Source organism: Gobius niger (genome assembly GCF_951799975.1).
Source record: "Gobius niger genome assembly, chromosome: 3".
NCBI classification, from domain to species: domain Eukaryota; kingdom Metazoa; phylum Chordata; class Actinopteri; order Gobiiformes; family Gobiidae; genus Gobius; species Gobius niger.
In genome coordinates, this window is record NC_136854.1 from 36,193,721 (window position 1) to 36,220,099 (window position 26,379).

A 26,379-nucleotide genomic window follows, 5' to 3' on the forward strand; every position below is an offset into this window, starting at 1 on the left:
GCCTATTAATAATACTGCCCCCCAGGATGACATCACAGTGCAGCAGCTGCCTCCCTCAGCGCACGGACCCAGTTGAAACCTGGGAAAGATCCGGGCTCTTTGATGTGGTACCACCCCAGTGTGGCCTGAACAACTGCGTCTGCTGTCAGCGCCCTCTGCACATGCACGGACAGCTTGACTTAGCCTTGTGGCAAACATAGCACAGATTAGCGTGCCATCAGTGCTCCTACCAAACATCTCGGGCAGCATTAGCACACGCTAAGTCAAGGGTGTACGCCGGGGCCAGCTGTCAAGTGGAGGGAATTCCTGGTGCTTCGCTCAAGGTCGCTCCCACCATTCAAACCTATGGGGCCCGGCCGGGAATCCCACGCTAAGTGTTAACGTGGTGTCGCTAACAGTTTAGCTTGGACATCCCGGCGTGTCTTAACCAGTGCGTTACTTTCACGGTGGAGCTTTAGAGAGGGGTGTTCACCTGTTGCACATCACAGCAGGAAACATGAAGAGGCCATAAAGACAGCAACGAGGGGGCCACGAGAAAGTCCCACATGATAAATTATTCTGTAGAGCTTTAGGATCTGCACATAATCTGGTGGGAGGATAAACGTTAAGAATTGGTTCACTATGGAGGGTTGTTGTTAACCTCTTGACCCCCGCCTTAACCGAGAGCATTTTCTCCAGTGCAGCTTTACCCAAATCTATAAAGTCACGGCCAGTGTTGGGGGTAACGTATTACAAAAGTGATGAGCTACACAAATATATTGCTCTATTTAGTAACTATGGAAAATAACATATTACTTACACAAAATACCGGAATATATGAGTCATTACAATTCAAGTAACTCGAGTTACAAGAGAATTTAAATGTATGAACGAAGCCAAACTCAACCTAAGATCTGCAGTTGTGTAGCTGAACAAGCAGAGAGAATGGGGGAAAGTAAAGGAAAAGGAAATATGACTGCATATTTATAACTGCTCAGTGGCATTATGACTATTTTCGGTTTATATTTTGCCAAAAGTAACTCAAAAGTAACTGAAAGTAGTGTAACTCAGCTACATATTTGAAACAGTAATGTGTAATACAAACATTATTACATGTATATAGCTGTGTCTACTAATACAGAATATATTACAGTTTTAAAGTAACTTTCCCAACACTGGTCACGGCCTAGAGGTCAATGTAATGCCTCATTTGAAAGCTAAGGCCTACAAAACTCATCTAAATGGAGCTTTTTCCTTGCGTTGCTGCAGCATTGTAGTCACTTTTTTTAAACATTTTTTCAACAGCTTTATTGTCAGTTTTTATTGTTTTTGTCATGTATTTTGATCATTTTGGTAAATTTTTTGCTGTGTTTTTGTCACAGGTTTTTGTCACTTTTTCGTCATTTTCATCCTCGTTTTTCTCTATTTTTTGTCGCTATTTTGACACTTTTTTCAAAGAAGCTTTTCGATTTGGGTAAAGCCAAACTGGAGGAAATGTGCTCAGTTAGCTTTCAAATGAGGCATGGCACTGGCCAACAGGGCCGACTCAACCTACCCACAGGCCCCTGGGCTAACCATGAAATGTAGCCCCCCCGCACACCCACACCCACTCACTCTAACCCGAGATGGCTCCACTACACGTTCAGCTGACTCATTAATGTAAGTGATCAGAGCCATTCTATGAATATTACTGTTTTCATGCTCACAGAGGTGGAGAATAAAAAATGCATGCAATGCTCGTTGGGCAATGTTTGGGCTCCAGCCCAGGCAAGCCCAGTGATTAAGTGGCCCTGCTGGCCTATAGGCTGTAAACTTACATTTGGGTAAAGCTGAACTGGAGAAAATGCACTCGGTTAAGGCGAGGATTAAGAGGTTAAAGCAGTACTAAGCATCTTGTTTGCCTTAATAAATCCTTTTTGTTGTCCCTCTAGGGGTAATTGTAAGTGTTGATGGGATGATCGGGGGGTCTTTCATTTCCCCCTGGTGTCTCTGTCCAGAAAACCACAATTGCAGCTTTCCTTCCTCCAGGTCGGAGCCACCAATACACACTAATGGAATCACGAAGAAGAAGCTAACAGGCTAACGGGCAAAGCTAGCTGCGGGCTAGCGCCACTTAAACAGTATTTACAGCCAGGTTTGAGTGAAAAAAAATATCTCCATTGTGTAATTGGATGTACAATATCCCTCTCTCCCTTTGTCTTTTTTATCAGCGTAGTATTTACTCTCACAGACAATTAATGAGTAAAAAAAACGCAACATGCTACGACACCTGCAGTGGCGCTTATGGCCTCTCCCGGCTTGAGTTACTTAGTACTGCGTTAATACATGATGAATAAACACTTAATTCACTATTCACACATATATTGAGAGTCTTGAAATGCTTGAAGTGACTGGCGGAGAGGCAAAGGTGAGGCGCTGTGTTTGCCTGACAGAAACAAACAAGACCAGCGGGAGAAACCAAGAGACACAGTATTCCCCGGTTGAATTTTTTTTTTTTTTTTTTACCGAAGTACTACAGCGTAACGTGTAATGCGCAAATTCTATACTTCAGCTTCCCCGCTTTCCTCTCCGCCGCCGTCACTTGTTCTCGGTCTGCGCACTCCCCAGCCTGGTCCCCCCCCCCCCCCCCCCCCCCCCCCCTGTCCTTTAATCCAGTGGCGGGATTTTCACTCGACAACTGATCAAAGCCCCGTCGCGCGATGCCAGGTGCGCCTCCGACTTCAACTGTTGACAACCACCTCGCAATTCTTACCCCCCCACACCCCCAACCCCCCCACCTTCGCTGTGTCTTCCTCCCGACAAAACCTACACAAAAGCCGGACGTACCGCTGCTCCTGTTTGAGTTTCTGTCTATCTCACTCTCCTCCTCCTGTTATTATTTTTTACCACTTTTTCTCAGAAGAAGTAGAAATGTTTTTTTGTTTCTTTCTTCTTCTTCTTCTTCTTCTTTTTCCCCTTTTTTTGACGGTGTTGCCGCGCGTTATGCCTCGGTCCCCCGCTCCCCCCTCGGCGCGCGGCGTGGCGGCCGTTTTTGAGGAGTTCTGTGACAGTAAATTACCGCGCTCTTGAGACAGTGGACCAGCGGGAGACGGGGGAACAGAGAGAGGATGCGCGGCAGGTATTAGGCTTTATTAAGACTCTTGTCACCGGCGGACGGGCACAACAACTCAGCACGGCGCAACGGTTGTGTGGAAGGGAGAGAGAATACTTGAAGGATGTGACACCAAAGTAGCTTTCTTCAACCTATAGGAGGTCCGGCACTGAAGTGAAATACGAACTCTAATGGGTATCTCGTGTCTTAAAGGGCGGCGGTACTTGTTTAGAGAATGTCCCAGCGATATACCATTATATACATGGGCAACACAAGAGAACTAAACCTGACACTTCAAGGCACAAATGATGTGAGCTGTTTTTTTGTTGTTGTTGTTTTTGTTCAATCTTTGTGACTTTGATCATGCGAAAAGGCCAGGCTTATTGTCTGTGGCCTCGACTGCTTAAATAACACGATATGTACACACTCAATGGTGATGGGTAAGTTGTTAAGTGTTAAAATCAAACTTTTCATGTTATATCCTCATCAAGGAGACACTGACAAAGTTGCTGAATAACATTGCGGAATTCTTCTACTTTGATCTGTTTTAAATACAAATTATGGGACATTGAACAGAAGTGAACTTTTGATGCATTTTCCATCTCCGACATCCTCCAGCAGTGTTAAAATGTGTAGAATGAGCCCAGACCTATCCTGCTAAAATCCTGCTCTGTCACTCAAAAAGTATCTCCATCGCCACGCACGAGCTGAAAGGAACAGGCCACCATTTTCCCAAACTAGCAGAGGGTGTCTACTGTCTAGGGCCCCCAACAGTCAAGGCCCCCCATGTACCAACCCGTTATTCAGAAGCCTGCAGTAAATGCTTGATATACTTCCTAATGATTTTGGTGATGCAGTTACATCATCTCTCCACCAATGCTCCGTGGCACTGTTCATCCCCATCCTGCTACATGCTTTAGTAAGTCATGGTTCCCTAATGTTTATTTATAATGAGCTGTAGACAGACATTTTTACTCGTGGCTCCACCAGATGATATTTTTAATAGTGAATCACGTTTTTTTACACTCGTCATGACCTAAAGAACCTCAGCCTTCTGTTCTGAGGAAAACTTATGCTGACAACTGCATTATGGGAGTTGTCAGGTGACCTGCTCCTCTCTCCCAGTGCGCAGTACACCGAGCGCCCTACCGACATTCTTGCTTGGGGCCTCCTTGGTACCGTTGCTACGCCACTGCATACTATATATGTTATTACCTGAGCTTAGACGAGTTGATGCGTACCTGTCTGGTCTCCAAGCTGCTCCACGTTATCCCTATTTAAATACAGTCACGTGAAAAGTTACACGAATCAAGCATAGTTACACAAAATTAAACAAGTCGATTTTCTAAGCGGATAAAAGGGGTACTATACAGTGCCTCTCGTGAGTATTCATACACCTTGAACTTTTGCACATTTTGTCATGTTTACAACCCTAAACATAAAGATTTTATTTTGATTTTTTTACTTAACGTTCACACACAAGTAACAGACAACTGTGAAGTGAAAGCGAAATGATACATGATTCTGTTATTTTTCAAAAAATAGAAAAGCGGGGCTTGCATAAGTATTCATACAGCATGCATGAATACTTTGTGGAACCCCCTTTTGCTGCAATAACAGCAGCAAGTCTCTTGGGGTATGACTCTACAAGATTAGCACATGTAGAGACTGACATTTTAGCCCATTCATCTTTAAAAAACAACTCCAGCTCTGTCACATTAGAAGGAGAGCGTTTGTGAACAGCAGTTTTCAGATTATTCCACAGATTTTCAATAGGATTTTGGTCAGGACTTTGACTGGGCCATTCTAACACATTAATATGTTTTTATTGAATCATTCCATTGAAGATTTATCCTTGTGTTTAGGGTCATTGTCCTGCTGGAAGGTAAATCTCCGCCCCAGCCTCAGTTCTCTTTCTGACTCCAGCAGGTTTTCCTCCAAAATGTCTCTGTATTTGGCTCCATCCATCTTCCCAACTATTCTTACAGTCTCCCCAGTCCCCGCTGAGGAAAAGCAGCCCCACATCATGATGCTCCCCCCGTATATTTGACACTGGGGATGGTGCACTCAGAACGATGAGCAGTGTTAGATTTGATCCATACATAACGTTTTGCATTTGGGCCAAAAAGTTACATTTTTGTCTCATCTGACCAAAGCTCCTTCTTCCACATGGAGCTGTGTCCTCCGTATGACTTCTAGCAAACTTCAAACGGGATTTTTTATGGCCTCCTTTCAATAATGTCTTTCTTCTTCCACTCGTCCATGAAGGCCAGATCTGTGTAGATACGACTTATAGTTGTCCCATGTACAGTTTCCCCCAGCTCAGCGGCAGGACTTCACAGCTCCTCCAGAGTTATCTTGGGGCACTTGGTTGCCTTTCTGACCAGTGTTGGTTGTTCGCTCTGATATTTTAGGTGGAGGACCACGCCTTGGTAAGTTGGCAGTGGTGCTATACTCTTTCCATTTCCGAACAATGGATTGAACAGTGCTCCGGGATATGCTCAAATCTTGGGAAATCTTTGTATAACTTAAGGCTGCTTTAAACTTCTCCACAACTTTATCCCTGACCTCTCTGGTGCTCCTTGACCTTCATTATGCTGTTCAGTGACCAATACACTCCGACCACAGCTCTGAGGGCCTAAAAGAACAGCTGTGATTATACTGAGAGTAGATTACACACAGGTGGCCTCTATTTAACCGTTAGGCCAAGGTGTGAACATTCTGGAGTCATTAAGAATATTATAAAGGCAATTTAATGCACTCAGAAAATACTGTATTAATACTTATGCAAGCCCCACTTTTCACTTTTCTATTTTTTGAAAATTAACAGAATCATGTATCATTTTGCTTCCACTTCACAGTTGTCTGTTACTTGTGTGTGAACGTTCAGTAAAAAAATCAAAATGAAATCTTCATGTTTAGGGTTGTAAACATGACAAAATGTGCAAAAGTTCAAGGTGTATGAATACTCACGAGAGGCACTGTATATCGACATCCATGCAAAGAATTCTGTAGGAGTGAAGACATTACTGCGCGGACATTGAAGTGCTCCTAAGGTGCCTTACAATATAGTACCTCTTTTTATACACTTAGAAAATAGACATGTTTCATTTTGTGTAGCTAGGCTTGGATCGTGTAACAACTCACGTAGCTTGGTCACTTCTAACTTCAGGCAGTTACGCATCAACTCATCTAAATTCAGGTAAGAACTTATCTCAGTGAAAAACGGTGGCCTGTTCCTTTTAACGTTGACACTGCAGTTACGCACAAGACCTGAGGTGGCAGTGGCGAGTAAAAAACTTCCATCTTGTCCCTTTAAAGATGTCATAAAACAAATGGGCAATTTACAAAGTCTTTGCTCATGCGAAAATCGAGTAACACTGGTAAAAGTGGATTACCAGCAGAAGCATTTACACATTTCTTACAAGGGCTGGGACAAAAATATGTTTTCCAGTTACGCAGCACTTTGTTACATTTTGTGTTAATGCACTTTTCAATCTGAACACTTCAGTACATGTCATTGGGTTTATTAACTTTAGTTTTATTTTTTTTACACATTTTAAAGAGGCTAGATGCAAGTTCGTCATTTTATACTCACTAGTGCCACCTCAGGTCTTACGCGTAACTGCAGCTTCTATATTAAGCTCGTGCATGACCGCACTTTGGACCCGAATTAACAATTTTTTGAGTGACAGTGCTGGATTTTAGAGGCAGTTGTGGTGAATCGGGCTCATTCTACACCTTAGGACATTGCTGGAACATGTAGGGGGAGGATTTAACATTTTTAAACTCTGTATAGTCCCTTTAAGGCAAACATATTACTTATCATAATTACATACTGTATCACAATATGTATTGGATCATGACAAAAGTGTATCGTCACAGCCCTATTTCTTCCATATGTAGGGCTGGACATATCCCAATTTTTTTTTTTTCTCATATTGATCGACCTCAATTAAAGGGGCTGGATGCAAGTTCGCCATTTTATACTCACTACTGCCACCTCAGGCCATACGTGTAACTGCACCTTCTATATTAAGCTCATGCATGACGGCAATTCGGGCCGAAGTGACACATTTTTGAGTGACCGTACAGGATTTTAGAGGCAGTTGTGAACAGGTCTGAGCTCATTCTACACATTAGGACATGGCTGGAACATGTAGGGGGAGGAAAATACATAATTTTAACATTTTTAAACTCCCTATAGTCCCTTTAAATTTCATTATTTCATACTAAAATCGAAAGATTCATGAGCTGAGACAGACCTTTCATACAAACATCAGCTCAAACAAAAACAAATGCTTTCCTCCAGCTTTATTTAACACACACGAATCTTGTCTCCCAACTTGCAAAGGAGCTGTTTCTGCCACAGAATTTAAACCTGATGATTCTAAAGCCCCATGACGATTATTGAGATTGACCAAAGAAGAGATTGCGATTTCGATGAATTGCCCACAGGCCTCGTATGCAGCATTGTCTCATTTACATTTGGGGCCCTATATACAGGCCATTTCAGATGGTAATTTAAGTGCAGCATGCCCACAAATGGCTGTATACTGATTTTCAGCTTGCACTCTGAATTTGATTGTTGGTTCATGCACTCTCTCCACATGTTTGCCATTATTTCCACTATTCTACAGAAAATGCCAAGGCTAGTTGTCAAGAGTTGGTATAAAACTCAGCATAAAGCAGAATCTCGGCCCTTGTGGAAAATGATCCCCCTTTTTAAGATTATTTTTATGACGTGTATTTAGTTCATGTTAACTGTGAGCTTTGTGTTCAACCGTGCACTATTCATATTAAAAGTGAGCGTAATAAGTAATAAAGCCTGTGCGGTCTCCTCAGTGTGTGCCCTTTAACCTCAGCCATGAATCAAATGTTTGATACGGAGGTCGATACAAGCGCCTTCACATCTCCTGCATGTGGCACTAATGTTAAATATGCAGGTCCTGTGAGTGTGACAGGTGGCAAAGCGAGTCAATCTCATTCGGCTGCCAGCTGTTCTGACCCCCCTCCCAAAAAACACAGCCACATCAATCAAACCACGCCCCCCCTTTTCCCCCCCGCACTGTCCCGGTCCGCCCTTTCACTCACGTCTTAACTGTCCAGTGTCATCTGACCGCTGGACCGAAGCAGTTACCGCAAACTTGTGTTATGGACTATCAAATATTTATCCAGGTTACTGTCCTCTATTTAAAATGTTTTCAAGTATTGATCTGTTCCTCTATACTCTATAATCACTAAATTATGTACAATGAAGAGCTTATACACAAACATCTCTGCCCTCATTAGCCATTAGAGGCATCTTTAGTTTCCTGAAACTGTAAGTAATATTGATCAAAAAAGCATCCTGTCTTTTGAAATATCATAAAGGTTTTATATTACACTATTTACCAAGAAGAGGAGAAGAAGTGTGTGAATGTAAACAACATGATACAACACCACTATGATACAATACAAGATACTTATAATTCAAATACAAAGATGTATGTGCATTAGGGATGATGTGCCATAACAGCTTTTTCCAGTTACAATTAGATAAGAAAATCAATTCCTCAAGTCTCTGCCATATTTTTTTCTTGTGAGTTTCAATTAATTAATTTGTGGTCATTTCTGAAAGCCATAAACATTAATGCTGTTTATATTCTTCATGCCACAAGAACAGCAGAACTTAATATAAATACTGTTTTGATTGAAAAAAGGGAGGCAGAGGAAGGAGGAGGTGGAGGAGCTGACCAGTGCAGGACACCATGCTCTGAAACAGGTACAAACCAAGGAGCGCTGAAGGCAGTACTCCTGTTTCCCCGTCCTCCAAAAACATGCTGATCCGGCTGGTTCACAAAGGCGGGGCGCTCAGTCGCAGCGGCTCGGGACTAACCCAGCACCTGGACACAATATTACGTTGGGTACAATGATAAATAAAGCACTTACTTTTAAAAATGAAAGAAAGAAAGTTTATGCCTTCAAGGTATCAATGATTTTCCATAGGTATTGCTTTTGAAATGTGGTTCCCCGGTATCGAAAGTATCAATTTGAGACATAAATATGAGACATATGTAATTTTTGCTAAAACATAGTTAACACGATTATATTCAAGATTTTGCTGAAGATTGTACCCATCAGGAAGTGACTTTTAACCTGTTGCTGTGCCAACCATCTTCAATCAATGGGAAATGAGTCAAACTGCTGATACAAATGACATCTCGTCATAGAAGGGGGCGTGGCCACTCTTTTTAGCCATTTTCTGGTGAAATATTAACTTATTTATCACATACAAATAAAGTGTAAATCGGGCCCATATGGATGCTTATTCACAGCAGATTGTTCAGTAGAAGCAAAAAAATGCTAACATGCTAACATGTAGCATCATGTTCTCTGTTATTTAAGTATTTATAGGCTGTTGAAACACTTTGCTCCTCCCCATGTCTTTGTATCTTTATTTAGTAGAAAACTATATTCATATTTCAGCATTTCAGCAAGTAGTTTTTGAATAATTAGATAATAACTGTTTTCAAACATGACTTTTTCAAACATGACATTACTTTAACAAATGCTGAATTATGAACATAGTTTCTACTAAATAAAGATACAAAGACATGGAGAGGAGCAAAGTGGTTCAACAGCCCATTAATACATAAATAATGGAAAATGCTAACATGATGCTACATGTAAGCATCGGGCTAATGCTAACGGTTAGCTAGTGCTAGCTACAACTGCCGTTTTTTCACTTCCACTGAACAATCTGCTGTGAGAAAATATCCATATGGGCCTGATTTCCACTTGACTTTATTTGTATGGGATAAATAAGTTCATATTCCACCAGAAAATGGGTAAAAAGAGTGAAAAATGTCGTTTCTCTAAAGATTCTATTTTCCCCCTTGGCGAGGCCACGCCACCTTCTATGACGAGATGCCGTCTGTATCTATCTACGTCACTTCCTGTCAGCAGCTTAAAAATAAAATAAAAACAACTTTTCAGCCCAACATTTTTTCATTCAAATTGCTGAAATAAAAATGATAATTATGCAACTGATTCCATCTAAATAAGTCATATTTTCAAAAGCATTAAAACCTGTCATATGCACTATAAAAAAATCACACCCTGGGTCTCGGTCAAGACGGCTAAACTAGAGAGGATTAGTCATGATATTCCTCCCAACCTGTGTGTCAAAACCCTACATTTGAGATTCCAAAAGTTCATAAGGACTGTAAATTAACATTGAGAATGACTGTCTCGGAATTGACCTTTGAGGCGCACGAGGCTTAAGCTCAATCACTGCTTGTTTGCTCAGTTCAGGTGAGGACAAAGTGTCTCTGGCTGTTATCAAGGACGTGCACCGCCTACGGCCCAAAGAAGCACGTACCGCCTCCTTTTATGACAACAGATAAAACTGCTTTATGACAGTAGATAGGAGCCGCAAAGTCATGTTTCTCCACTGCCCCGTTGCCGCACATTCGGGTCAAAAACACAGGGCGTGAAGTGGAAGAAATTGCAGCATCAGAGTTGTTCTTGTGAGCTGTGGCCTGTTTTCCCCCTTTGAAGAAGTGGTTAAGAGAGTAAATCTGACAGGAAATTACCCGACTAAAAGAATATAACTCCAACACAGTGAGCCGCCAACACTGATGATCACATTAAAGAAAATCAAGCGAAAATATTCAGCCAGCTCCTTTCAAGTTGATATGAAAATGGATTGTTGCGAAAAGGGAAAAAAAACAGGGGCCAAAGCAGTCTTTTCTGGCTGTTAAATTGGATGTGCATATGACAAATTTCAAAGGCTGTCAAAATACAAAAAAAAAAAAGGGGGGGGGGGGGGGGGAGAAGAAGAAAGGACTGGGAAAAAAATACATTTACATCATAAATGCACAGGTTCTCTTTCAATAGGCCTCTTCAAAACTCTGTCGGGCTTTTAATGGTAGGCGAGTTCAAAGTGACACTAGACTCCCACGGAGAGAAGGGAGCAGCTTGTGCCTGTGTGTGTCTCCATATGTGGTCACGCGACTAATGCCTCTCTCCACTGTCTGTGGCAAGTCCTCAAACCCCGACTCGCTCTCCGTCAACCACCACTGCAACAAAAAAATTTAAAAAACGGTAAATATATGAGCATGTTTTCAAAAAGTTGATTTTCCTTTGTAGATGTCCTTTTGCAAAGTTTAGAAGAGGGTTTGAAGTTTTTGCTAAAGTAAATGTACAAACGGTTTGGAGTCGGGCTGATCGCAATCGAACTGTATTTTATTGGTCACAGTAAACAAATCACAAAGGCTGTATTTATATAATTTTTATAAAGTCTAACAAAACAAACAATTACGGCAAAGATGCAACGTCTAAACCAAGGGTCTCCAAGTAAATTTCGCTGGGGTCCAACATGTGTAATGCCGGGAGTCCATAAACAAAAGCTCCAGTAAAATATGTTTTAATTGGGAAAATACTATCGAGGAAACTTTTAATTAATGAGTAGTAATGAGCCTGACAGGCCTGTAACCTCAGCTTACACTTGTGTTGCACTTACAAGCCTGTGTCATGAGTCTCTGCTAGACTGCAGTCATTATTCATTCACTCAGCACTGGTAAGCTACTATTGTAGCCACAGCCGCCCAGGGGCAGACTGTCCATTTACCATGTGATTATAATGTGTTGTTTATATCTCTTTTTATGTCAGTGCCCTCTGCTGGACACTGGTGTTATTCTTTCCTTTCTTTATTTCAGCTGCCCCCCAGAGTGAGCATTCTGGTTATTTCTTTAAAAATGTATAACTCCGCACAGGAATGGGTTAGAGACTTACTTTTTGTTTTGGACATACTCAGGAAGTGCTCTACAAGTCAGGGGCCGGATTGAATCATCTCGCCTGGAGACCTATGGTTTAAACCAGTGGTTCTCAACCTTTTGGAGCCGCGACCCCCATTATATCGAACGGGATTCGTGACCCACCGCCCGGGTCACACCGTGAGAAATAGAAACATTAGCCTACATAATTCTTAAAAAGAAAAGAAAAAAAACAAATGGCTGAAATAAAATTCATCAAACTACAAACAAATAATGGCACTCTGGTAAAATAGCAAACTCATGCTACAATAAAACATTAGATTATATGCTAATGAAAATATGTATATTTTATCTAAACGATCTGGCGACCCCCCAAATTTGTCTTGCGACCCCCAGTTAGAGACCCATGGTCTAAACTATAAAGCTATAAGTTTGAGGTTTTTGCAGTTGTAGCGTTTAATACACTTAGAACATAATAAGATATATATAAGTAAAAGTTTTCCAAGTGATTTTGGACAGAGCAGAGACACCTGAACACAAGTGTAGCTTTAGCTGCTCTGATGCCGTATATGTAAATGTGCATTATTTTGTACGTCACATCAAGTGATTGCTCCTGGTGTAAATTCAGCGTTAGTCTCTGAAAGGCTTTTTCCCATATAAAACCTGCTAACCCTGTCCATTCAGCCCTTATTTAATGTTCTGTAGGATCCAAAAAAATAAAAGTGTAAAAGTACCCACAGACAACAAAACCCAAGTCTCTCTGTCCATTATGAAAAAGTAAAAAAAGCCTTTATTGTAACATGGCCTTCAGTAAATGCCGACAGTTTGCATCTACAAACATGCTCCGAAACATGTCTTAGTTACGCAGGTCATATTTCGGTCTCATTGGAAATGTTAATGTTTCCTGGGCGTGTTTTTAAAGTGCACCACAAACTATGTCTTGATTTTGGAACAAATGTGGCAAATTTGATTTTTAGTCGATGAATCAAACTGTCTTGTGGGGGGGGGGAAAAGTGGTGTCCCCCAAAATGACGCTGCCCTAGTTTTGTGTGGACAGTTTACTCATGACAGATTTATACCAGACTTACAAGAACGTAAAAAAAAGTAAAGTAGTCATCTGTACGAGCTTGTTTTAGTGTTGATGAATTTGGTTTTGTCATGAGTGAGTGGAGGGTTCACCTCAGCCTTCTGCTAAAAGAGAAGTCCCCACAAAGCAAACAGATGATGCTCGGTTCCTGCACGACTGAGAGCTTACACAAACTGTGCTCCTGATCTCAGATACTGTACCAGGCAGCACCAGTCGCCCCGTCGTGCCCCACAGTGCTTTTCTCATCAAAGCCACAAATCTCCCCCCTCTGCCCCTCCCTCCCGCCGTGTGTTTCTGTGTCTCTTTTTTCGCGGTGGCACTTCCAGCGGCTCCAATGTTTAAACTTCATATATCAGCCTCATTACGGCACCTCAAAGCCTTCCATCGATTCTAAAGGCGCTCATTTGAATTTTTAATCACACGTATGTACCAGTGCTGCGCTCAGCAACTTATCCCGCCAACCACAAGCTCCGCTCCTGCAGCCCTTTAAAGTGCCTTTCCTCACAACTTTTCTAGTTTTAACTTAAAGTCTTTATGATAATATTGCTCAATTGACTTTGGGTTCAAAGCCTGTTCATTGAAGATATTACACACAACTTCAATAAATCCCGCAAAACACATTGAGCAACTTTCACTGAGGTTAAATCAAAGTGGTTTTTATCGTTGCAAAGATGATAGAACTTTTGCCTCATTACGAGATGTCCCTGGTTTATTCTGTGTCAGTCAGGGCCGTAGAAATGAAAAGGAGTTGAATGCATGGACAGTGTATTTTTCCATTAGCCGTTAGCATTAGCCACCAAACATTGGAAATTATGAACAATCCATTGTTCAACCCATCGACCACATTTAGGTCAAAGCCTAGTTAGCATTAAAGGGGCGAGATGCAAGTTTGCCATTTTATACTCACTACTGCCACCTCAGGTCATACGTGTAACTGCACTTTCTATATTAAACTCGTGCATGAAGGCAATTCGGACCCGAAGTGACACCTTTTTGAGCGACAGTGCGGGATTTTAGAGGCAGTTGTGGTGAACAGGTCTGGGCTCATTCTACACATTAGGACATTGTTGGAACATTTAGGGATTTTTAAACTCCGTATAGTCCCTTTAATGAATGTACAGACCTTTTTGAGATACAAATTAGCGTCTAAAAGTGTCCTCTGAGCTAAATGCTAGCTCAAATTCAGTCAAGTTTTTGCTTTTTCGTGGGCTCGGAAACACATCCAGTGGCCACTAAATATCATCTTATAAGACACTGATGATAAGGAAACCACAGAAATAAATGCCATGAAAGACAAAAACAAAACCCTCCCCATTTGGCCTTCGGTTCCATGTAGACCAGACACAGTTTGTGCCTTTATATATTACCTGTGTTTAAGTTTTATTGTGTTTATTGTACATATTGTTACCGTTCTTGTACAGCACTTTGGTCGACTATGGTTGTTTTTAAATGTGCTTTATAAATAAAATTGACATTGACATACGTTAGTATTGTGCCTGTCTTCTCTATTCATCCATATGGGACAGAACATTCAATTTAAATGTTCAGTTTTGCGTATTTGTAGGAGCGGGCTCAGAAAGCTAAAGACATTTCTGTGATTCCTATGGGCAGGGCCAGGGGTGTGACGAGGGTGGCACGAGGTCATGTGGGTGAGCCCTGATTGGTCAGCCCAGGTTTCCTCCCCCACAGATGGAGGTCAGTAACATTTAACAGTGGTGCAGATGGTAGAGCGGGTCGTCTCATGATTGGAAGGTCAGGGGTTCCAATCCCGCCCCCCTGGAGATGCACACTGTTGTTGTGTCCTTGGGCAAGACACTTCACCCTCCAGTGTCTGCGTACACTGGTGTGTGAATGGGTGAGTGGATCCTTGCTTTGCTCCAAAGCGCTTTAAGGGCCTAATGTAGATGGAAAAGCGCTTCATAAGTTGACACCATTTATTTATATCAATATTATTTATGATCACAAGCCTAAAAAAGAAGATTTTTAAATGATATTCTTGTTTTTAGACCTTCACATTCAGTTTAGTGATGATTTAGTCCAAACTATTATCATGTTTGACATCTCGGACTCCTCCTGGTTTGTGAGGTGGTACTTCAAATTGCCACACCTCATAATAACAGGTCATCCAACAATTATCAATGTGTGAACAAAACATTAGAACAGGGGTAGGGAAGTCTGTTTGGTGGAGGGACGATTTTCTTCATCGTCAAAAGAAAGAAGAACTTTAAAGGAATTGACTGTATGTTTCACATTTTTGAGTACCTACCCAAATCTAAAGTTTACAGCCTATGGGCCAGGCCAGACTCATTTAAACACTAAGAAGAGCGACGGTAACTTTTTTGTTGTGTTGCCGCCATGATTTTTCACATTTTTGGTTGTGTTGTCTTTTCTTTTTTTGTCATCTTTCCGTTGCTTTTTCATCTTTGATTCTGTTGCTTATTTTGTCACTTATTTGTTGCGTCACGTCACTTTTTTTTGTTCTTTTTTTGTTGTGTTGTCATCGCTCTTTTGTTGCTTTTTTTGTCATGTTTTTTTGTCGTGTTTTATCCTCATTTTCGTTGGTATATTCCACTTTTGTCAAGCTTTTAGATTTGAGAGATTAACAGGCCCTTGATCCCTGATTTGTGTAAAGTTATTTCTCAAAAACATCTCGAGGGCCAGAACCTTTATGCTGGATGGCCGGATTTTGCCCCCGGGCCTGCCGTTGCCTCCCCCTGCATTAAAAGCATGTCCGCTTTTCCACGTGAACATTATTGCGCCCCAGAAAGAAAGTTTTCTTGACGGACAAGAAAGTTTTCTTTCATGATCAAACGTGATCCACCGACACTTGTCTTCTCAAGCTCTGATAGATATTGAGGCACTTCTTTGCTTTTCTCTGCTCTGAAGTCTTTAAAAGGCCTGAAATCACATCCAGCCGATTCCGACAGCCCCTAAAAGGTCAGTAAACCGCGGCTCACCCCTCTGCGAGGTTAACCACCGCTGTCTGAGACCGTCTCGCCGTCGTGACGCTCCAGCCCCTCTGTTCGCTTTGATGTTAAATATGTCGTTTGAGCACAGAAAATACTATATATAATACATCTCTGTGCATACTGTAGCTACGCAGGGCCCTTCCTCACGCTCCTTTACCATGTGCACACAAAGTCCTGGTTAAGCTACACACCGACTTTGTCACTCAAGCAATAACAGGGAGAGGGAGAAAGAATCCTTTAGATCTTCCTGCAAGAAGTACACCTTTGAATCTGAATTTCCTTGCAGAAAAAAGTGCTTTGAAAAATCTAATGCATAAACATTATCTTCTCTCCCCTCCTCCCTCCCCATCCTTCTCATTCTTACTGCCTTCACCTAAAGCGCACGGGCTTCTGAGCGACTTTGGAAGAACTTCCCTTCCCTTTTTTTTTTTTTTAGAGTCCTCAGTAACTTAAATAAGAGGCGGTGGGGGATTTGGATATTGTTATGTCTCATCAAAGGCGCAGATCTTCTTCCTGTCTGTCAACGCCCAGTCTTCAAGTTAGATGCTTCTCCCCAACGCTGATGTGCTATAATTTCGTATATACCCCCAGACTTCAGATTCTTTATTCTTTCGGGGTTGTTTGAATGCTAGCCCAGGGGAGAAGTCGATAATGTTAGCGTCGGCGAGTGATCCTGCTTTACGAAACCATGAAACGCCAAAACCAATAAAAGAGGTTGCCCTTGGTTACATGCTGTGTGACACTATTTTAGTTTTACATGTTAATTTTAAGTTTTCTTTCTTTTTATTCGGTGCCTAAGCTAAAAATCTGTGCTGCAGCGAGAGAAGCGGGAGCGAGTGTTCAGCGGAGAGTCTATTCCCCGGCAATTCATGGTCGTTCTGGAGTGAAGTGTTCCCTGTTATTGACCAAAGATATAGTACATTATGGTATAGTTAAGGGGTGGGCCTCCATCTTTACTTCCAAATGAGACAGGGAATACTAACAGCACCGCAACTTAGCTTTCAAATGAGACATTGCACTGGCCTATATAGGACGTAAACAAAAGAAAAAACAGACAACGAAGAAGTGCAGAAACACGACAAAAATAGGGCAAATAAACATGACCAAAAAAATTAAAATGAAAAAATATGCGACAAAAACATGACAAAAATTCAACAAAAATGTGACAAGAAATGACAATGAAAAAGCAACAACAAATTAGATCAGTTTTGTAGGTCTCAGCTTTCAGTCAAGAAGCTTTTTGATTTGGGTAATGCCGAACAGAAGAGAATACGCTTGGTTACAGTGGGGGTTAAGGGCTTATAATCGAACTGCAGTATTGACCTCTATCAGCTCCCGCGGTGCGTTCATGTGGGCTGGGAGTCTCGTTTCCCGAGATGTGACGTCATCGTCCCCAGTTGGTTTGTGTTCATGTGTTTTTTTTGGTGGGAAAGTGGGGATTTTGATGTCTTTTATCATTGATTAGCGCTTAGCTAGGCTTATCATTTAAATGTGTTAGCATCTTAAAAGCTAAATGCTAGTTTGCTAGTTTTAAAACAATTTCACCTAGATTAACTTTTTGCTAACGGTGATGTCAGGCATTTCCCTCACTAAACTCGAAAAAGTAGTGAGAGTGTTTAAGAGTGTTTAACTAAAAAGTTCACATTATACGATTTTATTTATTTATTTATTTTTTATTATTATTTAACCAGGATAGTCCCACTGAGAGTAAGAATCTCTTTTTCAGGGGAGTCCTGGCCCCAGAGGGGAATCTATTGTACATGTTTTTAGTGGTAGGAAAAACCGGAGTACCTGGAGGAAACCTACGCAGACACGGGGAGAACATGCAAACTCCACACAGACAGGCCCCGTCCAGGTGGGAATCAAACCCGGGACCTTCTTGCTGTGAGGCGTGAGCGCTAACCGCTGCGCCACCGTGCCGCCTATAAAAGAATAAAGCTCCTCTTGACCCGAGTTCCCCAGTCGTTTTCCCCAGGTGAGTGAGGGTTCATGTTCCCAACTGGGGAAGACATTCGCCCGAGTTCCCGAGGACCACTTGAACGCACCACTAATCCACCAAAGTTCCTGTTCAGGAATTTCAGTGTTATAGACCATTTATATGACCATTTAAGTAGCTTATTTACCTTAATAAATCCTTTCCGTAGTCCCTCTGTGGGTACAAGTGTTAATGGGATGATTGTCTTTCATCTCCCCCTGGTGTCTCTGGCCAGAAAACTACACTTGCAGCTTTCATACCTCCGGGTCGGAGCAACTAATACACACTAATAGAATCACAAAGAATTATTTTATTTATTTATTTGTTTATTTAAGCAGTTGAAATTCTGCTCAAAAGGAGTGGGCCGAAGCAAAAGCTTATAAACGCCCACCCCGAATAAGCTAACAGACTAATGGGCAAAGTTTACTGCGGACAAGCGCCACTTAAACAGTATTTACAGAAAGTTTGAGTGGAAAAAAATGAGCTCCATTGTGTAATTGGATGTACAATATCCCTCTCTCCCTTTGTCTTTTCTGTCAGCGTAGTATTTACTCTCACAGACAATTAATGTGTAAAAAACCACAACATGTTACAACACCTGCAGTGGCGCTTATGGCCTCTAGGGGCACGAGTTACTTAGTTCTGCTTTAATATAAACATGGCCCATAAACCAACAAAACAACAATAAAAAAAAAACACGGTAAATTTAGTATCAGTGCATTTTTATGATGTCAAACTAAAGATAGAACCCAATTTTTGTCAAAATGTTATTATACGAATGAAATATTAGAGAAACAAAATGATTGCTTATCTAAAGTCATAGGCGTGAACACATATCCGAAAATTCAAACCATTTGGTAAAAATATGACGTGACAAAGTTGCCCCAACAAGGGTTAAAGAGGCTCCCAACTTATGTGTTATTTTCTCCAATTACACAAATCTCAACGCATATTGACAGGAGAGCTTGCAGCCTATATACCAGCGTGATACTTCATTTGAAAGCCAAGACCTTTTAGTTTCTAAAAATATGTGTAAGATCTGTGTGAGTGAAACACAACTTACATCATATACTCACAATCATAACCATAACCCCTGACCCTCACCTCCTGATCAGGGCAAGTAACAGGTTGTGTCTTATTATTTTGATTTAAAAGCAAGACTGAACAAATCAACCCAGTCCAATGAAAGAGCATTACAATCTTAGCACGTCCATAATTTCAGTCTGCTTTCATTACCTAAACTAGATTTTGCTGAAAACTACCACATGCGCTCCTGAATGGTCAACTCCCACTCACCCACTGCTCTTGTCTTCCCCGCCTTTTGTCAGCTCTAACACCGTCGCTCTCCATAAACCCCTCATGTTAGTGCAAAATCAAGCAGAAATTTCACATGTGGAGCCCCATGCCGCGCCTCACCTCATTGGCGGATGGGAGTTTGATTCTGCGAGTGAGGCTTGCCCCCCCTGCCCCCCGCCCCTCGCCCCCCGCCCGCTCCCCGACACGCTCCCTGCACCTGCCGCTGTGAACAGCATGGGTCCTGCGCACGTCTCTGTTGGCCTGGCGCTCGCACCGCACCCCCCCGCGCCCCCTTTCATGTGTCAGGCCCAGCTGGAGAGCCCCGCGATCGTCCACTCACAGCCGCGCTTTGTCGGGGTGGAAGAGGTGATGCCGAGCTGTATCTGCTTAGGTTTAGTGTAACGCTCTGAATGACGATGGGAAAGACGAGCTCAGCGATGTTTGCTACTCGTGAAATGATATTGTGTCGATGTTGTTGTCGGAGGTGAAACTGCCAGTTCATTGCTGTCTCAGAGATCCTGCAGTCCAAGCGAAAATGTTGGCGTCAGCTCTCAGTCACGCAGGAGTTTTCCCACAGACAAAGGTCCTTGAGCCGTCGTTTGTATGCAGTTAACCTCTTAACCCCCGCCTGAACTGAGCGCACGTTCTCCAGTTTGACATTAACCAAATTAACCAAAGTAGAGACGAAAAATAAGATGAAAACGGGGGTGAAAGTGCAACAAAAAACGATCAAAAAAGTGGCAAAAAAAACGTGACAAAAATGATGGAAAGAGTGGCAAAAATGTGACAACGCACGGAAAGAGATCCAATTAGATCAGTTTTGTTGATTTCAAATGAGCCGTTTCGCTGATCCATAGCTTTCCAGTCAAGAAGTTTTTAGACTTGGGTAAAGCCGAACTGAAGAAAATGTGCTCATTTCAGTCTGGGGTTAAGGTTTTATGTTGGACGTTTCGCATTAAAGATCTTTTATGAATTAAAGCAGTACTAAGTAACGTGTTTACCTTAATAAATCCTTTCCGTAGTCCCTGTGGGGGTAATACAAGGGTTTATGGGATGATTGGAGGGTCTTTCATCTCCCCCTGGTGTCTCTGGCCAGAAAACCATGTTTGCAACTTGACTGCCACCGGACCGGAGCCACCAATACACACTAAAGGAATCACGAAGAAGAAGCTAACAGGCTAACGGGCAAAGCTAACTGCAGGCTAGGGTCACTTTTAACAGTATTTACAGCCAGGTTTGAGTGAAAACAAATATTTCCATTGTGTAACTGGATGTACAATATCCCTCTCTCCCTTCGCCTTTTCTGTCAGCGTAGTATTTACTCTCCAAGACAATTAATACGTTAAAAAATCGCAACATGCTACGACACCTGCAGTTGCGCTTATGGCTTCTAGGGGCAAGAGTTACTTAGTACTGCCTTAATGTTGGCACTAGATGCCTTCAGGGACAACGGTTGATGCCGAGCTCTATAGCTAATATACCGACACATTTCCAAAAGTGGTCATCATTGTGCATTGCTCAACAAACAAACACGATGAGAGTTTTTAGAAAGAAGCAACAAACACTTAAAACACTTAAACTACCAAGCCAGGTTCAATTCCCGGACCATATAGGTCCCCGTGCGGCAGTAGCGCAGTTTGACGATGCACACTGTAGTTGTGTCCTTGGGCAAGACACTTCACCTACCTAGCCACCAGTGTCTGCGTACATTGGTGTATTAATGGGAGAGTGAATGGGTGACTGGCTCCTTACTGTAAAGCGCTTTGGGTCTAATGAAGGTAGAAAAGTTGAGACCATTGACCATTTTTGTGAGGAGTTTGTTCTTTTATTTTCCCCATCAACCTAAAACATCCTGGATAAATCATCCTGTTACTGTCCATTATCACAAGCTGGAGATGGTACTGCAGATGCTGGTGAATTTCCCTCTGTATTGAAAGATAAATGGGATAATGTTATACCATGAAACAATCACGTTTAGGGTGGCTCTAAATAATTGTTTGTAGAGCTCATCGTGGGAGCGTGACAAGGCAGAGGAAGACTGACCTCCAAAATGCATAGACGATCATCTGTTTGAAAAGTTCAAGTGTACTGAGTTTATTGTCTTTACCTTGTTGCACTTTGGTCACCCTGATTGTTTTAAAAGTTAAATAAAGTTGCAGTTCCTCAGTAGTCCATGTGTGCAGGTCATATTTACAACTGATCTGATCAATTGCTGAATCGTCCAGTCCCTGAAGCATTTGAAACCCATTCGCACTCACGCCATACGCCCCCCTCACACCCCGCTTATATCACAAACACTTTCACACCATAGTTGAGCTGATATGCCCACGATTTGAGAGAAGGGCAACAAGCTCATGAGTTTGGTGAACTTTTTACCGCTGTTGTGTGTAATTCCTCGTCCAGACTTTTGGAGGACTCGTCTGTTCTTGTGATTTGGGTTCAGCCGCGCACACGTCGCTGTATCAAAAGTGCACAATAATAACTGCAGATTTCTGTTCAGAGCCAGGGAAGCAGTGTCTGACTTCATCAGCAGAACTTCAGCTCGTTTATCCAATCCAGTGAACAACTGTAATAATGATCGTTGAGTCAGGCTCAGCCCGACTCCTGCTGTCGCTGATCGTGCCTCTGACGCATTAACAGCACTGGGCCTCGGACAATGCGCCCTCCTTTAGTTGGAATGTTTGTAGCGAGTGCTCGAAGTAGCGCTCCTTTGGTTTAGTGGCTAAAATCTTTGAGGGTGCTTTGGCATTCTAACGCCGCCTAACGCCGCCCCTGCAAGAAATGGATTCTTCAGTTTATCAGTTTCATATCAGTAAAAATGACCATATTTATGCTATATACTTAAAATGACTATACGGAGTTTAAAAATGTTAAAATTAAGCATTTTCCACCCCCTTCATGTTCCAGCCATATCCTAATGTGTAGAATGAGCCCAGACATATTCACCACAGCTGCCTCTAAAATCCTGCACTGTCACTCAAAACGTGTTAATTCGGGTCCGAATTGCTGTCATGAACGAGCTTAAAGAGGGGGTATTATGCTTTTTTCAGTCACATAGCACCAGTCTATAGCACACTACAATGATGACGAAACCTTCTGTTGGTCTGTAAATGCAGTAAATTAGAATAACTGCCTTGTGTAAAATTGCTCTCTCAAAATGGCTGTAGCGAATGTCTGGAAATAGGCCTCTGTCTCTTTAAGAACCTCTGACCCTTTCCGACACGCCCCCTCCACACGCTGTCTGTGGCATCAGAGGGGAGGGGGTTCTGCTGAAGAGCAGTGGTCGGTTACTCGGCTGGTGACGAAAGCTCGGAGGCGTCTCCAGGAGGTGGGGGCGTTCCTAGGAGGACTCAGGCAAACCTATCCCTAAAATGGCTGCCATCAGAGTTTTCACAGATTACTCACAAATATGTGAATGTGCCAAGGCAACACTTCAGGCATGTTTTTAATGAGGGAATGACATAATAACATGATATAAAGCTTGAAAAAGTCGATTTAGCATAATACCCCCCCTTTAATATAGAAGGTGCAGTTACATGTATGACCTGAGGTGGCAGTAGTGAGTATAAAATGGCTAACATGCATTTAACCCCTTTAAATATGGTCAAGCTGCCTCTGCGCTGGGCGACCCTTAAACATCCTTCATAAAACAACAGTTTACATTATTTTTGACCATAAATTATCTAATGTCTTCTCTTTTAAAATGAAACACTTTCCAAACATAGCATCACTCATAAAAAAAATATGGTCATACTGAAATTCCTGTGGGAGAGGGCGAGGAAGTTTATCGTAGAAACCTGAGCAAACTCCTGCTGACCAAGCTCCGTCTCCTTCATCAACACACACACACACACACACACACACATATATCTATTCATGTGGCTCTCCCAAACACTTTAAACTCTCCTCTGTTAGACTTTCAGCTTCATCCTAATTCCTCGCAAAACATCTCCCGCTCTTCTTGATGTTTCATTTGCATGCGCCCGAGAAAAGAGAGAAAACATCAAAGATGAGCTCTCCAACAATCAGCTATCACTCAATTAGCGCTCGACAATTTCAGTCTCTCATGTGGCCCACGTGGAGCGCAAGGAGGGTGTCGGCCCAGCCTTTGAAAAATCATACTTTTCCCTTTATCGCTTCATCTCATAGCAAAACAATTTCTCCCTATTATCCTCGCAGCGGGCGGTCCACTGTCCTGTAAAGGTGTACCGTAAAGCTTTTATAGCCGCGCAGGAGAAGTGTCTTTTTCTTCTCTCGAACCTTGTACCTCGGATACATTAAACAGAATCAAAGAGGACATTTACATACCATTTGTGTTTCATGTTTGAGGAGCGGAGACAGAAACAGCGCCGGTGCCGTGTGCTGCGACTTTTACGAACTTTGGAGGATGGCAGATAAGAGGGGAAGGATGAAATGCTCTCAAAGTTTCCAGCGATCTCCGTTTAGTCGTCCTGTCACTGCCCGTCATCTAACTTTACAGAGAACATGTCAGGAATTAGTGACGAAAGCTTTTAACGTGGAGCGCCGCGTTGGTGAGTCTAAAGGCGCTGCGAGGCGAGTTATTGTACACCTGACAGATGCACAAGAACAGATGCGGTTCAAAGAGACACGGGATCTATACAGTAGCCAAGAAAATGTCCTTGAAAAGTGGAAGAGAAAGAGAATATAGCGTGAAAATGCCACAATAACAGCTTAATTTATCCCTGATGGGGATACAGACAAATACCTTCCCTTGACAGTAGAAGGGCTAAATCTTTTCATCTTTAATCCAATAGTACACAGCAACATTATGAATATGTAACTGAATAATACATCACAGAATTAGCGTTATTGCAATAGTGCACGCCACAGTGTTGCAAGAAACAAACTTGTAATAAGACTGAGGTCCCCATCAGACGATTCGCTTTCCTTTTAAATAAAGTGCGTAGTGAAAAAGCCCTGATTTTCCGACTCTTTCACCGTGTCTATCGAGCTATATCACAATTATTTGCCATATCCGGCTGCCATTCTTATGTTCTTTATCTTCGGCGCTTCTTGCGCGTAACTTTTAACAAGTCTTGACTGTTGCTGTAGCTTCCACATGATCAGAAGGAGGCTCTGGAGTCTTCATGTTTTTTACCCAGATCGCTTCCACATCAGCCTTCTCTGTGATAGGATCATGTTCTGTCCCTCGAGGCTTCGTGTTTTAGAGACTGTCATTTACGAGCCGCTCCGTATACTGTGTGTGTGTTTACGTCCCTCCAGCTGTTTGTGGACGACGAGAAGACGGCTAAACAGGAGCCCCCTTTCACAAGATCTATAGGCGGTGCCTCGGTGTCTGTCTTTCAACTTCCCTCGTGATAAATGAAGTGGTGAGAGCTGCGTCCAACTTGCAACTGATAGATTTTCATGTAACATTTCAGGGCGATGCCGAAGTGTTTTCTCTCATTCAATCGTGGTAAAGTTTTGTAGATGATGCAGTTGACAGGAAGCAGCATCGCAAGTTGGGACAGGAAGTTTGTCTAGCATTTTAAAAAAGCTATTTTCATGCAACTTGTTTACTGTGGCAAGCTAAAGGAAAATACATTGATACAAGTGTGTCAGTATGCCTGCAGAAGACGGCACTGACGCTTACAGTTCTGATGGTGATTTGCTGTGTGCATCTCCTGTGTATGGTTTGACCTCTGACCTTGTACACCTGTACACCCGGTCCTCCGTGTTGGTGGTTGTTGCTCCTCGTCGCTCTCCATATCAGGTCGCATTGATATTTGATCACTAGAACAAGATCAGTTACAGATGATGCTAACTATAGGGCATTGACAAACTAGTCGACTAGTCTGTTAATGCCCTACTAATGTCGACAACTGTGGCACTAGTCAACCTCATTTTAGACGAGTCGACTAGTCGTGTGTTAATCTCTCTCTTCGTTTGCCTAGTTTTAACATTAATGTCAAGGCGAAACCCATTTACCGTGTTTCAGTGGGACAATAAACAGTGTAACACCTAGTTACTAACTAGCGGTTCGTTGTTTTTGCCGGTTAGTGTTTACTTTCAGTGCTCCACATATTCACCTTATTCCGCCCACTTTTGGCTCTTTTTGCGTTGTCTCGGCACTTCCGTTGTCCAGACACTTCTGGTCGAACGCGAAGCCCGTTCATTTAAACGGGGAACGAGGGAAAATATTCTCCGCTCAAATCTGATGTTTAGTCGATTAATTTGTGTAAAATGTCCAATGTTCATTTGCACCAACATGTCGACACTGCACCGTTTCTCAGTGCGGCCAAAAAACGGCTTTGTTTTCGTGTAATAGCTGATTTTATGTGGACTTCTCCAGTCCCATGTTAACAGATAGGAGAAAAGGGGCGGGCACAATGCATGTCGGCGCCCATGCGAACTTCCGGAATAAGGCGAATAGTTTCGGCCGTGTAATTACTAGTTCCTGGACATGTCTGTTTCGATGCAGCCATGGGCCCGTGTTCTTCCTGTACATGCTAGTTTCTGAGTGGATTGGCTACAGTGACTTGGACTTCGCTGTCAATGTCCCAAGAAATGGAAATCAGATGCGGGTCACGGCGTCGTTGTTGCTGCCGCCTGCTTTTTGTTTTTGCGTTGTCATCCCCCTGTCACTGGAAGAATTGGATCCGTCATGTGAAGCGTCATGTGTGTGTGTGGTGACCTATGGTAACTGAAACATGGACTGTGAAATTAACTACAGTCAACATTCTACAGTGATATTTTACAATTAAAAATGTAAAATAAATCCTCTCTATAACAGTGGTAAATCTGTTTTTATCAACAACAAACCTACATGTTTTAGTTACCGGTGCTGGTCATCTCCAGCTGACCTTGATGGCATTTACTGTCTGTCATAGAAGTCCTAAAAATGAACATAGGTGATAATGATAGCTTTGTGTTTTGTGTTAAATAATGACAACTTTAATTTTTTAGCAAAGGGCATCCGAACAGACCTATTGTGGCACAGTAGCTGGGTTGTTAGTTGGGATGCACTGGAAAAAACACGATATTGGGTATCGGCTACAAATATCTGATACGGAACCGATATCAGTGTTGGCTCTCAATGGGCATGCTGTATGTCATAACCTGGAGAATTGAACCGCTAAGTTGGTTAAATGTATTTTCGATCGCCGCGCACAATTCTGCAGTTAGCAATAGCATGCTAAAGCTAGTGGGAGTATGCTAATGCTAACGAAAAGTAATCAAGGCTGGGTCAAAAACTATGATAG